Genomic DNA, 16,371 nt, shown 5'->3' with positions numbered 1-16,371 from the left:
CCGGTGTTATATGGCTGGTCCTGGGAGCACCAGTGACCAGCCGGGCTGCCATGTTCTGCACCATTTGCAACTTCCGAGTTTGGTATAAGGGTTGCCCCATGTAGAGTACATTGCAGAAATCCAGTCTCGAAGTTACCAGAGCATGTACAACAGTTTCTAGGTCCCTCTGGGCCAGGTATGGGCGCAGCTGGCGAATAATATTTTTAAAGTTGGCAAAATAGTGGTATAGTAGAATTTTCATACTTGCTAGTAGGCTCTTACATGACTATGTAAGGCAAAGACTTTAGAATAGGAATATGAAGGACCATCACAGTGGAAAGCTTATCAATTCACTTATGTCAAAGTTTAATAAAAAAAGTTTCCAGCTCCTACCAACAAAATAGGGATATATCCTCTGCCTTCCTCCCATGCAAAGTCTTTCAGAAGAATGATGTAATGTTGTATTTCATAAAAATAAAATAGCTATTATGAAACTTAAAATAATTCCATTCTTAATGGAAGAAGAGAGGGAGACAACCTAAAATCATAAAGAATGTAATTGTTGGATATCCATGACAAAAATAATATCAGATCAGAAATAAGAGCTCTTTGACTGAGACTTCCATATTCCCCTTCCTAAATTCCCAATCCCAGAATTCAGAAGAAAAATAAGACTTTTGTAATAATCACATCAAAGATATCTTATTCCACTAACATCTTTTTGCTATTCAAGGAAACCCTCATTAACAATGACATAACACAGGCCTCTGATGAAGAAACCTTTTCCAATATTGTAGCTGTTATTAATGTATTGTTGGCTGCTGAATTTGAAAAACTCAATAAAAATGTCATACCACACACAGTCCTTTCACAAATTCAATTTTTAAAATCAATTCAGTTGTTATTCATCTTTGATTAAATGTGGATCCTGATGTTCCAGTATGATTTCTTTTTGTGCTTTTGAACAGATTTTTGGATTTGATAGGAGCAAATTAAAGCGTTTTGAAAGGCTATTAGAAAACTTTGTCCCCCCACTGCACCCCTTCTTACTCTTTGCAGGATCAGTTCATTCAGTCACATTTTACAACATAGACAAAGCAATTGTGGGAAAAAAAATAGATTATGGAGCAAATCTGAGATTATTTTTGGATTTAGAATGCAGTCCGCCCTCCCCATACACAGGAGATCCATCCCCACCCCCCGGCGAATGGGGAAAAGAGCATATGCTCAAGGCCCCTAGAAAAGAATGGGGTACGTGCTCATGGCAGTACACAGGGTGCGCATTGCCGGTACGCACCCCATTACTTATGCCGGGGCTTGCCTCCCACGTAAGCTCAAAGCTGTGGAAGGCAAGCCCACCTATGGGGAGAGCTGACTGTACCACATCTACTACTACAAGTTCTCCCAGCTAACAACTTTCACAGAAAACTGTAATTTATACCTCAATATTAGTTACATAAACTGTCCATCATTTCTTTCTGCTTGTCTTTCGTCTTTTAAACTCAACTTAATAATAATAATAATATTTATTTATACCCCGCTCTTCAGCCAAGGCTATCAGAGCGGCTTACAATTTGTAAATTAGACAACTTGATGTGATCTGATTTCATCTGATCGGATGTGGTAACAGTGGTAATAATTAATCTGATTATGATGATAATGGTGGGTGTGCTGCTTATATTCTTCACTGCCTTCACTGTGAATATGCTTCAGGGCAGAAAAGGGAAGGCATAAAACTGTATTGATGATATAGCTATTGTCTTTTTAAGCCCCAGTTTTGTTTGTTCCACTTTTAACACAACAAATTGATATGAACTGCATTTCTATTTATTCCAATCTCTCTTAGTATTACACTGAAGAGTCAGAGCAAAAACACTAAAATGTAGAGTATAGGAACACAGAATTGGAAGACACAACAAGATCCATCCAGTCCAACCCCATGCCATGCTGGAAGACACAAGCAAAGCACTCCCACCCAGACAGCCATCTAACCTCTATGGAAAAACCTTCAAAGAGAGAAACTCCATCGCTCTCTGAGGCAGCATATTCCATTGTTGAAGAGCTCTTGCCATCGGAAAGTGTTCACAATGTTTGGGTAGAATCTCTTTCTCGGTAGTTTGAAGCCTTTGCTTGGTGTCCTAATCTCCAGAGCAGCAGAAAACAAGGTTGTACTATTTTCAACATGACATCCCTTCAAATGGCTATCATGTCACCTCTTAATCTTTTCTTCTCCAGTCTAAACACACCCAGTTCCAATGATGCATTCAAGTCTTTTACTTCAAGTCTCAAGTCAAGTCTCAACCTTGTACACCTAACCAGGATGACCATATGTATTCCTTTTACAGGACATAGCCTACATTTCAGCCTTCTGTCCAGGAAGAATTATAAAATGTCCTCCATTTTGATCATGACTAAGAAGCATGAATTTATATTTATATGATTGTTTTTAGTTTTTATATGGTAATGTCCTACATTTTTGAATGTCCTATATTTTGTGGTTCTTTCTTCTCCTTTGCAGTTATAACATCTGGTCACCCTGCACCCAACAGATGGCCATCCAGCTTCTCTGAACCTTCTCCTCTCCACATACCCAGCTTCCAAAGCTGTTCTACATAGGGCATGGCTTCCATACCTTTCACCATTTTGGTTGCCCTCCTCTGGACACATTCCAGCTTGACAATATCCTTCTTCAGTTGTGGTGACCATAATTGGACACAGTACTGTATTGCAGGTGAGGTCTGACTAAATAGAATGGCACTATTACTTTCCTTACTCTCAACACTACATTTTTATTGACACAGCATAGAATCGCATGAGCTTTTTTAGCTGCTATATCACTCTGTAGATTCATGTTTAGCTTGTGGCCCACTAAGACTCCTAGGCCCGTTACAGACGGGCCTTTTAGTATGTAGTCAGTCCGTATTAGGGTTAGGAAGGTGCGGTGCTTCCGCACCCCCCTAACCCTAGTACGGACTGAGTCCATACAAAATGGTGGCACCCCATCTACATGGGGGCCGCCATGACGATGTCACGACTGTGCCGCCTCTATATGGGGCGGCACGGATGTGACGTCATCGCTCTGCGCGAGGGTGCTTAGTGCGCCCTTTGCGCGGAGCAGGAAGGAGCTCTGTTTCGGAGCTCCTTCCTGGTTTGTGGCGCTGCTTTGCATTGCTGGGCGCAGCCTTCAGATGGCTGCGCCCAGCAATGCAAGCCCCTTTCTCCTCCTCCCCGCTGCTGCGGGGTGTCCTTGGGACTTGAAGCCCCAAGGACACCCCTTTCCAGGCTGCAGGGAAGTGGCCTTTTGCCGCTTCCCCGCGGCCTGGAAAGCAGCAGATCGGGGCCTCAGCGGCTGCCGTTCTGGCCGCTGAGGCCCCGATATCCCGGGGAAAGGGGCGGGGAAAGGCCGCCGCTTTTCCGCGGCCTGTAACGCACCCTAGATCTCTTTCACATGTACTATTTTCAAGCCAGGTTTCACCCAGCTTATATCTGAGCATTTCATTTTTTTTCTGCCCAAGTGTAGTACATTTCTCCCTGTTTAAATTCATTTTGTTAGTTTTGGCCCAACTCTCTGACCTGTTATGGTCATTTTGAATTCTGATCTTGTCCTCTGGGGAATTAGCTACCCATGCTAATTTGGTGTCATCTGCAAATTGGATAAGCATGCTCTTTATTTCATCATCCAAGTCATTGATAAAGATGTTGGATAGCACTAGGCTCAGGACAGCCTCCCACAAGCCACTTCTCTCCAGGATGAAGAGGAGCCATTGCTGGGCACCCTTTGGGTTGAGTCAGTCAACCAATTATAAATCTATCTGTCAGTAGCACTGACTAGCACACATTTCGCTAGTTTGCAAGAATATTGTGGGGGACCTTGTCAAAATAGTGAAAGGTACGAAATCAAAATGTGCTACTTCAACAGCATTCTCTTCATCTAACAAACTTGCAATTATATAAAATGAAGAAATCAGATTAGTCTGGCATGATGTATTTTTGAGAAACCCATGCTGATTTTTAGTGATTTTCTCTTCTAAATGCTTACATACAGTGGCGTCACTAGGTGGGTACAGCCTGCACCAGGTGACATCTTAAGGGGTGTGTGTGACACCACTGCTGCTTGAATACCTGTATTTTGGTAGAAACATTGTGGCATTTGTGTGTATCTCTTTAAAATGCTTTAAGAGATGGTGGAAATGAGGTGAAGCTCAGTGGGGAAAAAAAGGAGGGACCCTAGAGTTTTTTTAAATTAAAATTTCAAACTTCAAAATTTAAAATTTAATTTTTTAATTATTTTTTAAAATTATTATTTTAAAATTTTCTTTAAAAATATTACATTTTAACCAAATCTTCACTACGTATATGATAATACATTTAGGTTATGCATATGATATTGTAATGTGAAGGTATAATTTTAATTTTGCTAGTTGTTTATGTCACAACTATTAGCATTACATTCAATAATATACAAGAATCACGATTTATGAGTAACAATAATGCAAAAAAGCATTATTAAGGATTCTGTATGGTGTGAAATGGGAAGAGGTCAATGGGAGGGGTGACACCATGAATTACCGCACCAGGTGACAACAACCCTAGGGACGCCACTGCTTTACATCTGTTTAATGATCTACTCTAGAATATTTTCTGGTATTGATGTCAGGCTGACTGAATAGGAATTGTTTGGGTCCTCTTTTTTCCCCCTTTCTGAAGATGGTGACAATATTTGGCCTCCTCCAGTCTGCTGGGATTTCTCCTGTTGTCCAGGAATTCTCAAATTTTTTTTGTAGATACAAAAACACTCAGAGAGGAAGAGACCCCTAATAGGTGCTAAGAAACAGTAATAAAAATTAGCCTATTTGGGGTATAAAGTCCTTCCTTAAAGACAATGGTACTTTCCTTACAGATTGAGTCACAGGTCATTCTTGCCTAGTTGGCTCAGTCTAGTACAGTGTAACCAGTCTATGTAGGTTTGCATTCAAACTCCATTAACCTCATTTTATTTATTGCTTCTTAGCCTGCTTAGGTTTTAACTCCATGTTACTTTAAAGTATATACATGTAACATAGAAATAACCTTTTAGTTCAGTTCCTTTTTATGGACTGTTTCCACCAGAGACAGTAATTGGATTTTGTTGGGATGCCAATTCAATGGAAACCCTCCCCTCAGTTGCATAATTCTAACACAGTACTCCAAAACATAGGAAAGCAGTTTAATCATACCTGTGACTGTGTTTAAATATCAAATATTTAAATTAAATTAAATTAATAATTAAAATGTATCATTTAACAAGGTATTTGCATATTTATTTTGATACAGCAGATCTTTCTGGCTTTATCTAATCTCTGGAAAATTAAACCCCTTTATGTGGGAGATTTAGGGTTCTGAATCCAAAAGTGATTGAATACATATGTGAAAGGACACCTGCTCTCTATCATCTGCAACCTTGAAAAGAAGCAGGAACAACTGGGTCTGTTAGCACTCAGCATTACAGACTCCAACTTTCTTGATACTGCTGATGATCTCTGAGCACAGACTTAAAGGTAAACACCCATGTCATTCTGCTCCCTGTTGTTCTTTCCTTACATCAAGAATTTGTCAAAAAGCCATTCCCTCCATCAGTTTCAATCTGTTTCAGACATCTCCCAAATCTATCTGGATCTACCCAATTCAGTACTAGAGATGATCAAATACATTGCAACTCTTTAATCCCTTGCACATTCATGCTTAGCATATGTGATAATGGGATCTCCTGGGCAACACAAACTGGGGGAATAATCTCTCCTCTAAGTAAACAAAAGGTTAATTATATGATTAGATTATATTTATTGGGGTCACCATCATGAGGGTGCAAAGTGATTGTGAGAGACAATTGCCTAATAAAGATGACCAGTTTGTGACATATGTGAAAGCTTCCAGATGAAACATTATAAAACTTGGTGCCACAAGGATAGACAGAGGAGGCAAGAAATGGGAGGAAAGCGCTATGCTCCTGTCATATCTGCACAATCGCAGGAAGATTTTCACATGACATCATGCACATACCGTACTTGTCCCATCATGGAAGTATAATGCTAGTGCAACTTCTCATTAACAACAAAAAAGCATTAATGGCTTGCCAATAGCACTTCATTAGCACTATCACCAACGTGTGAAACGCAATCACGTTTCAATAGTACCACTGGAAATCCGTCATTAAACCTTTCAAAAATAAATTGAATCCCCCAGTCCTCCAGTGTGCCGTTCAGCAGAATCACTTCCTGTGTCACACCTGTGAGTCACAGGAGAGTTCCTTAGCAGCGAGAGAAAAACGGGACGCCAGTGCTAAAAGCTGCTGACATACAGAAAGTAAAAGCACTTTTTTACCATTTGTGAATGACCCTGTTATTGTGACACCGTGTGAAAGTGTTGCTACTTTGCCATTGTATCGTTATTATTAAATAACGTTAGAATAGTGCTAGTAAACTAAATAGTCCTCCTGTGATAATGTCCAGAGAGACAGAATATTTAAGAGACTTTTTGGGACTAATGGAGTGGCAGGAGATCACCATCCCTAGGGAAGCTTGGTCATAGGCTGGAAAAAGGATACAGGCTCCCAGCTTCCTATTAACAGCCAAGACCCAGAACAGCATCGTTAGTAGAGTAGGAATGTTTAGGTAGTCACCTAGTAGGTTCTGTTTTCTTTCTAAGCTTGGTTGAGTATGGCTTAGACTGTTTTGTAACTTTAGAACTACTCTTAGGTAATGCTGGAAAGAAGGTTCCTTCATATACAAAGAAGCCACCTGCGCATGTACAAGATACCTCTTGCTGATATAACATTCCTTACTTAGAATAAAAGCTTTCTTTAAAAGATCTCTTTTTTCCATTCTTTCTTCACATGCCATTGCTCGATATGTGGGCACATGCGTGTATAGGATTATCTTCTCCCAGGGGAGCAGGGAAGTCTCTGCAGAGTCAGAGGTGAGAAAAAGTGCAAGTTCTCACTGAGTTACTGAGTGATGGGGTATATTAGTGCATGGTGACAGTTAATAGAATCTGGGGGTCCTCTCTGCTACTCAGGAGCAGGAGACCAGGCTGCGCTCATTACAGGATGAACTTAATGTTCAACATGCCTCATATACATGTACAGCAGCACTGTAAAGTAGGTCAGTGCACTCACCATATGGTGAAATGGGGGAGGGAGGCTGGGAAATAATAACTACAGGCTGAGTGTCCTTTATCTAGAATTCCAAAATCCAAAATATTCCAAAATCCTAACCTGTCCACATGGGTGGCTGAGATAGTGGCATCTTTGCTTTCTGATAGTTTAATGTGCACAAACTTTGTTTCAGGCACAAAATTATGTAAAATAAGGTGTATATGAACAAAAAATACATTTCTTGTTTCAACTTGTGTCCCATCTCCAAAATATGTCTGTGCAAATTATGTGTGTAAATATTCCAAAATCTGAAAAACTCTGGAAGTCCAAAACACTTCTGGTCCCAAGCATTTCAGATAAGGGAGACTCAACCTGTACTCTAAAAGCTACCAAGTAAAAATATAAGAGTAATGCTACATCAGCCCAATGATCTATCTAATTCCACATTCTGTTCACACAGTGACTAATCTGTTCTCTATGGTAGAGGTGATTCCCCCCACCCGCCCCCGCCTCAATAGAATAGTTTTCTGGCTAACCACTACAATGTCCTGGCAATGGAATGCGCTCCTGACAAGGGAGGTCAAGCTGGCTCCAGCCCTTTTGAGTTTCCAGAGGGCAACTAAAACTATCTAACTCCACTTTGACTTCAGGCCTTAAATAGGGATGGCTGCTCTATGTCAGTTTTTCACTGTTTTTAATTACTGTGATTTTAAATTAAGTTAAAGATGAGGGGTTTTTTTAGTTTGTTTTGAAAATGTATTTTAGTTATGTATTTCCTGATTTAAAGGTATTTATCCATGTAGATCACCTCAGGGACATTGGTGGACTGAGAGTTGATAAACAAATGCCTTAAAATAAATGATAGATAATATAAGGTTGCTCAAACAACCAGCTGGATATTACTTTTCATCTAATAAGACTATGTTAACTTTCTTGGCTTTCCTACTTCCCAATGCTGCTGGATAAATATGAAAGCATTTTAGAGAGATGTATGGCCTGGTACAGACAGGTGCTTTGTGGCTACCTGGGGCCAAAACTTGCGTTCAGGAGAGCGTTGCGATCACACACTCCTGAACCTAGTATGTAACGGAGCCGCCATCATGGCGGCCTCCTGTCCCCATGGGAGTCATCATGACACAAGCGCAGTGCAGCATCCTCACGTCGCGGTGCCATGCTTGTGTCATTGATGCGTGACAATGCACCAATGGTACACTTATGGTGTCCGCTGCACGCACCCAAAAGAGGCTGCTCTTAGCGGGTTCTTTTTGGTATGGAGGGAGGCTGTGCGGTTTGTCTGCTGCAGCCTCGCTCAGGAGCAAATGCGGGCACCTCCAGCCCACCCTTTCGGGGCAGTTTGTCGAGCCCCTCTATAGTTAAATATACCATATATATCCATGTTCTCAGTATATTGGTATATACTCAGTATATCAACTTGAAAGGTGTTTTAGTAGTATGGTTTGTATGGATGAATTCTGAACCAGATGACTCAAAATAGTATAATACTTTGGGTAGTTTTTCAATATTATGTCTGAATTTTTTAATCATCTCCTGATTACCAGATACAAGTACAATCATTTCCTTTATACAGATAAATTTCTTTTCAATCAGCATTAATCAATGGGCATAAGTTCGTCTTGAGCTGTTAAAGCAAATTGTCAGCAAAAGGAGAAGCATTATGTATGCATACTGCCAAATACTATTAGCATTTTAATCTGCTGTTTAATACTTTTACTAAGATACTCTCCAGTGACAGGCCAAGATATTTATTGCTAGAAATAGAACTCCTCTATTGCCCCAGCCTCTCTAGAGCCTACCTCATGTTTTACTGCACGATCATTATCATTATAGTAAGTTACAGATCAGAAAAGCAGAACACAGACCTTTCTTAACTGTAACTACATTTGTATCAAGAAGTTTATAGCATGGCAATTAAAACATTCTAGTAGCCCACAGGAATAATGGAAGAATGCATTAGTATAATGCAGCATTTTACAGCATGGGTTCATGCTGTAGCACAGTGCATTTTAATTTTTCTGATGCAGGGTTTCTTCCCTCAATGTTCTAGAGACCTGTATGATATATGTGCCCACTGACTACAACTTTCTCTCTTTCTTTCCTGGAAACATGTCACAAATAGCACCCAATGGACCACAGCTTTTAATAGTAGTCTTCTAGGTTACTTGTGAGTAACCTGAATGTGCTAATACAATGGGCCCTTGTTTTCCGCTGGGGTTTGGTTCCAGGACCTCCCATAGATAATAAAATCCATGGATGCTCAATTCTCATTCAATACAATGGCATAGAAAATATATAAAATGGCAAAATCCAGGTTTGCTTCCTGGAATTTATATATTTTTAAAGCATTTTCAAGCCATGGATGCCTAAATCTGTAGATAAAAGAATCCATGGATAAGGAGGGTTGGCTGTACATGGGAAGAAGTGGGAGGAGGGGGGACAAGCACCAGAAAAATGAGTATATAAATAAGGGAGTTTTGATGCCAACTGATTTATTTTATTGCAATATCACTAGTTATGTTCATTTTAGTAGTAAAAATGCTGATGTATGGTAACCTCACCTTCATTCTTATCCTTAGCTTGCTACCACCCCCCCCAATAAATTATGGAGCACTTAGTTCATCAATCATGATCCAGCTTTGTCATGCATGCTCTGAAAACTAACCAAAGAGGACTGTGCTGAGATGACTGGTACCCTGGGGTCCAGAGAGGATTCTGAAAAGATCACTGAAACTAGGTTACTTGGCAAAACAATCCAACTGTGAAGCCCAGCAGGATAGGGGAATGGAATGAACAACTTGACTTGCTTCACACTCTGGGTCTTATTTGCTCAGGTGTTAAAATGATTACAATGGCAGTGACTATCCAGTGCCTTATAGCTTTAGCAGATGCTTTGATGAGAAATGCTGCAGAACTATCTGCAGTCTCATCCAAGAATTCAGCAGGAAGCTAAAGCTAGTCAGCACCTTTCAAAGACATTTCAGGGCTGGAAAATTATGCTCCTTTGGGAAAAAAATTAGTACAGCACATGTTCAACAGCACATCTCACCAAGAACCAAATCAAGGGGGCATTTCCTCATCAGATTTATATATGAATTTCACCATTATAAATGAAATGTACTTGGAGAAATACAGCTATTAATGCAGGCACTTTGATTTATGTTCCAGTTATTTATCAAATTTATCCATAGTTTGCTGTTGTTGTGTGCTATGAAGTCATCATTTCTGGCTTATAGTGACCCCTGGGTGAACATATCTCATGGCTTTTCTGGTAAAAATTATTTAGAGGGGCATGCCCTTACCTCATTCCAAGGCAGAGAGAATGTAACTTGTCCAAGCTCACCCAGTAGGTTTCAGTGGCTGAGCAGGGATTCAAATCCTGATCTCCAGAATCATACATAGTCTAATGCTCAAATCACATTGGCTCTCAGAAAATGGTAAAATTGTATCAGTAGAGGAAGGCAGACTTTACCAAGTTTAGGAAAGAAAGGGGGAAAGCCATCTGTATTCTGACAATGAGAAAGTGTGCCAAGTAATTTTCAAAATCATAACACACCTTGAAACTAAACTCTTATCTTAAAGAAAAATCACCTTCATTTTATCATCAGATATTCCTAAATAGCTCGGTATAAACCACCAGCATGCTGCACTAGACCAAAAGAAAAAAAAAACATGCATTGCTTACAGGTCAGTTTAATTATTTTAACTAATCATGTTCCTGCCCCCAGCAGACCATTCATCTACAGCCTGAAAGGATCTTAATAGGGTACTACTACCTGCCTTGTTAGGTCCAACTCTAATTTAACATGTCATACCAATAACAGAAAGAGGGAGAATGAGACCAAAAAATCCATCCTCTCTCCCTCAAGAACAAACAGACCATCTGCAGTTTCAAAAGAAATTCTAGAGAATACAGTTCACATATGGATCCAATTAAGGTCTAATCAGAAACAATTGCTATCTATTGCTTTGTGCCAAAGAGTTTCTTTGAAGTGTACAAATTTCACAAAATATCAAGGTAGTATGTTTGAACATACTGATTGTACAAGTTGATTCCAGTTTATCCTACAGATCCTTAGCAAGTAATAGAGGAGGAATAAAATGCAGAAACAACAGATCCAGTCCTTTCCCATAAGCCACGGCTAAAGTGGTGTCCAACCAAAAATATAAAGAAGAAACAGTGGATGACAGATAAAATGCTTCAAGTAGTAAAAGAAGGAAGAGAAGCAAAACAAAAGGGAGATAGGAACAAAATCAGAACCATGAATGCAACTGTACAATGACTAGTGTGAAAAGATAAAGACAGCCGCTACAATAACCAATGGAGAGAGACAGAAGACAAAAACAAGAAAGTAGGAAGAAGAGACCTCTTCCACAAGATCTGGGAAATCAAACAAAAGTTCAAACCAAGGGCCAGGATTATTTATGTATGTTTGTGGAAATAAAGAATGTTGAAAAACAAACAGACAAAGAAAACAGAATCAACTCTAGTGCTAACCAACATATGTCAACAAATATGGAAAACAAAATGGTGGCTAACCACCAAAAAAAGGAGACACAAAAGACTGGAGCAACTATAGGACCATGGCATTAATTTCTCATGCAAGCAAAATTATCTCAAAATTCTGCAACACAGACTCCCATCATACATGAAGACAGAATTCCCAGAGATGCAAGCAGGGTTCAGAAAAGGAACCCCCTTGCATTAGGAACCACATAGCAAACATACACAGCCTATGAAAATCATCATATGTTTTATAGATTACGCAGCCTTCAATGCATAGATCATGAAAAAATATAGAGCACTCTTAAAGACATGGGGGTGCTATATGTGATGATCCTGATGAAAAATCTGTACTTAGGACAAGAGGCTACTCTTCTCTATATTCCATTATTACTCCATATTGTCATACTCTAGTCTCCATATTAGAAGAGAATATGGAGACAGAGAATGGTTCTCTATTGGCAAAGGGATAATGGTTCCCAGTTGGCAAAGGGGTGCATTCTCTCACCTTATCTGTTCAATGTGTATGCTGAACATATTATATGAAGAGTAGGCTTGGATACAGAAGAAGGAGGAATGAAGATAGGAGGAAGAAATATCAGCAATTTAAGATATGCAGATGGCACTATATTATTAGCAGAAAACATCACAGACTTGAAACAAATACTAAGGAAGATCAAAGAAGAAAGTGCAGGCAGGCTTACTGCTCAACATAAAGAAAACAAAGTAATGACCATGGAGTACCAACCTATACAATGAAGATGTTAAAACAGTAAAAGAGTTCCCACACTGTAGATCAAACATTGGTCAGAATAGGGAGTGCAGTCAAGAGGTCAGAAGAAGAATGGGAGTGGGGAAAGCTGCTATGAAAGAGCTAGAAAAGATTCTAAAGTGTAAAGATATACAATTGAGCATGAAAGTTAGAATTGTACAAGCCATTGTTTTCCTTATTACTATGTAGGGATGTGAGAGCTGGACAATGAGGGACAATAGTGGACAGTGCCACAATAATGGGGCATTAACGATTCACGAACAGTAAAATAGCGCTTTTACATTCCACATGTTGAAAGAAGGGATTGTGATAGGAGAGAAAAAGACAGATAATATCTTGCCGGTAAGGAACTCCCCTGTGACTCGCGAGTGTAACACAGGAAGTGATTCTGCTGAACAGCACACTGGGGGACTGGAGGATTCAAATTATTTCTAGAAGGTTTAATGACGCATTCTCAATGGCGCTATTGAAACGTGACTGCCTTCACACATTCCTAGTAGTACTAATGAAGTGCTATTTGGCAAGCTATTAACACTTTTTTGTTGTTAATGAGAAGTTGCACTAGCACAACGCTATGATGATGGGACAAGTACGGTATGTGCATGACGGCATATGAAAATCTTCCTGTGATCGCACAAAGATGATGAGAGCATAGCATTTTTCTTCTATTTCTTATCTCCATGTGATAATCTCCTTACATACGGTTGTCTTGCATACAGTTGTCCCTCCTTTTCCTATACCATCACAAATATATCTAAATGTTAAAACATTTTTTGTGACAAGATAGACAAATGTTACAGTTCATAGCTATATTTTAAAAACGTATAAATGCAGCTGTTGCTATATTGCGATTGGATCCTATACCAATCTGATAGTATGATCCAACACGCCTACAGTCTAGGGGCTGTGGAAGCTGGTGTAGGAAGCATTCATGTGACACAGGTTAATAAAAATATAAGAGTTTAAAAAATCATTAAAATTTTGTTTTTTAAAATTTAAATCCAGTTTTTAAAATATCATAAATATTTGATACCATACCCTAAAATTCTCTCTTAAGATTTAAAAGTAACTGTTAAAACTACAGTAAATTTCACCACAAACATACTAGTTAAACAGTCCCATACAATGAATTAATGCATATGAAACTCTTACACATGGAAGTAGTAGTAAAATTTATTCGGTTGTTAACCAGTATACAAAATAACTTGATAAAATAATAATTGCAAAATACAATTATTAATAATTGTTAAAAACAATTTCAGATACAAATTCCAAGTTCATGTTATACACATATCAGTTTTCACCAACCAATTGGGAGCATATTTTACATACGTTGGTTTCTGATTGCCCTGAAGATAACATAAATAGAAGGTATCAGTATGTCCACGGTGTTTGTTTAGAAGAGGAGTAATCAGCTGGTGGCAACTGTCCTTGTAGAATTGACAGTACAATAGAACATGCGCTGTAGTTTCAGTAACGCCATCACTGCAAGGACAAAGCCGAGTTTCATAAGGTGGTTTTTTATATCTCCCTTCTAGCACTGCTGTTGGGAGAGCATTAAATCAAGCTAAAGATAGAGCTCTCCTAAATTTGGGTATTGTAACATGATAAAGATAAGGAGTAGGGGATGAAACCGAGATTTGGGTATTTACCACTATGTGTCTAGGAAAGGCAGCAATTTCCATCTGGCCTTCAATGTCTAGGATTCTTTGTTTTATAACCAATTTTGTTTGATCAATTTCTAACTTTAAGATAGTATCCCTAGAGAGTCTAAGAAGATTCAGATTCTTAAGTATAGCTGTTTCACAAGAGGACTTATGGTTGTCTACCAAAATTAGCTGAAATAATCCTCCAAGATTTTTATTTATCTTAAAGCAGTATGTGAAGATGTTAATCCACAGACAAGACTCTAGTTTACTACCTGCTTCCCTTCACAAGCAAACTAAAATACATTCCTCAGAAACTTTGTACTCGTTCAAGTGCAGTTATGCCACTATAGGGTCCTAGTTGGGCTCTGTATAACAATTGTGATTGTGCTTTGGCCATAAAAAGTTTAATTGTGGCAGGAATAAACTGAGCTCCCTTGGTCAAAAAACATGGAATGTCTGGACACAAAAACATGAAAAAGTAGGAAAAAACAATGACAGCCCATGTGTGACTGATGAGAACTTGTAGAAGTTTTAAGACATGTGTATAATTAGTTGTTTAACTTTTTTTTAAAAAAATAATAATAATGTTTTTACTTTAAGTATCTATCCCAGAATACGATGCCTATGAAAAGCTCCTATGAATGGGAGCCATCAGCAAGCAATGCCTCAACAGCAAATATAAAACATACACGGCATGTAACATTTAAGATTTAGTTTAATAAACTGTGGCTTAAAATTAAATTGTTAGTTTCAATTAGAGTAGATTCATTAAATTAACTGAACTTTTGTAAGTGCTGTTTTATCAAGTTCCAATTGACTCAACGTATCTGTTCCAGTTATGCCAAAAAAAATTACATTTAGGCCTAAGTACTGTTAGGTTTGCATGAGTGATTTACTTGTTCTTCTAAATACACTAAGGCAGCATCTACAGTTTGCCATAAGTGATGAATATACTATATTATAATGTTTCCTAAATTAACAATTGTACAAACTATACCATCCTAGAAAATGTAAATATATCTTCTGAGTTGTAAAGTAACATTTGTAGTGATCAATTTTTCCTCCACAGTTCAAAAATATGTGAAGAAAAATCTGGGTGACCTTTATTTAGATCAATAATTTAAATTGGGGCTTTCTCTTGACTGGAATCATTCCATCCTGCTGTGATCCTGCCAACCCCATGAGAGCCAGATTTCCAAACACTGTCAGAAGGGAATGGGTTCCAGACACCAGGAGGCAGGCAATGTGGTGCTCTGGTACCGTATTAAAACTGAGCTTCAAATATGTACTAAATATTTTATATACTAAGCATTACCACCATTTTGTTACTATATTTCAATATAGTATATTGTTTTGTTGGGAAAAAACCTGTCAAGTCTTGTACAGCATTTAATTTGCAGTTTCACAAGATATCTAAATGATTCCACCCCATTAATCCAATTTCTGATCATAGAAACAATGACAATATTAGTGGCTTGTGACTTGCTACACTGTCCTCTCTAATTGTTAGCAAATGTGAGTACGTTTTGGCATGACCGCTGGGAATCGATGCATGCAAGGAAATTCCTCAGTGACAAATAACCTTGATATTGAGCAGATTAAACTAACATCCAGACAATTCACATAAATAACTGAAGTACATCATTTGGAAGACGATGATGTGCTTTGTTATAGTGTAAACATGATGTCTGCTGGGGGAGAAATTGTCGAGGCTTCATTTTCTCCATTTATAGATGTTGAGTTGTTCAAAGTTTTTTCTATAGTCATAACTAACAGCTAACAATTGCTTTTATTATATTTTTTAAGGTGAAAAATGGGAAGAGACCTTTGCCAACTGTTCCCTCTCCAAACACTGCTGAGAGTTCCCAAGGCAATTCAACTCTTAACTTGTGAAACTTTGTGTGATGATATATAATGTACTTTGGATTCAAAGCAGAATTCCTTTTCCTCTATATACACTGGGCTATTTATAAACAGAATATGAAATGCTTTCCAATAAAACAGAATGCACAGCATTTATACAGTGGTTTTCAATCAGGAATGTCAAATAACTCAAAGAGCACTTTCCCCATTTCCATCATGAGTTTTTAAAGTATTTTTATAGATATTTTGTATGAGGATGAATTAGGGGCAACCCCACCACTTAAAATAATGCATTGACTCTCTTTCCAAAATCAGCATATGTTGTATATATACATCTTCCTTACGCTCCAGTTCCCAACACAGGCACAGTTGTCCAAATGTGGCAGAAATGTGGTGGGCAAATGTGACACATCAGACACAAATTTCCTGCCCTCTGGGACCCTTGGGGAGTGGGGAA

The 16,371-nt window shown here is 38.6% G+C and overlaps 1 protein-coding gene and 1 long non-coding RNA gene across 21 annotated transcripts in view; one reads left to right on the top strand and one right to left on the bottom strand.

Annotated features, from left to right (window-relative positions):
- The window catches only part of LOC121921573, a 40,726-nt gene extending 24,702 nt beyond the window's left edge, over window positions 1-16,024 (top strand). Inside the window, exons 2-4 of one of the 2 annotated variants that reach the window (XR_006101980.1) lie at window positions 2,498-2,710; window positions 5,354-5,516; window positions 15,858-16,024. This is a non-coding gene — a long non-coding RNA (uncharacterized LOC121921573). Of the gene's footprint in view, window positions 1-2,497; window positions 2,711-5,292; window positions 5,517-15,857 lie in introns of both variants that reach the window. The other variant, XR_006101981.1, reaches the window with a different exon arrangement.
- The window catches only part of LOC121921570 (collagen alpha-1(XXIII) chain-like), a 445,373-nt gene that overhangs the window by 305,748 nt on the left and 123,254 nt on the right, over window positions 1-16,371 (bottom strand). The window lies entirely within an intron of this gene.

Source organism: Sceloporus undulatus, chromosome 2 (assembly GCF_019175285.1).
Source record: "Sceloporus undulatus isolate JIND9_A2432 ecotype Alabama chromosome 2, SceUnd_v1.1, whole genome shotgun sequence".
Taxonomy (NCBI): Eukaryota; Metazoa; Chordata; class Lepidosauria; order Squamata; family Phrynosomatidae; genus Sceloporus; species Sceloporus undulatus.
Note: the sequence above shows the minus strand (reverse complement) of the source record. Positions and strands in the feature narration are given on the sequence as shown.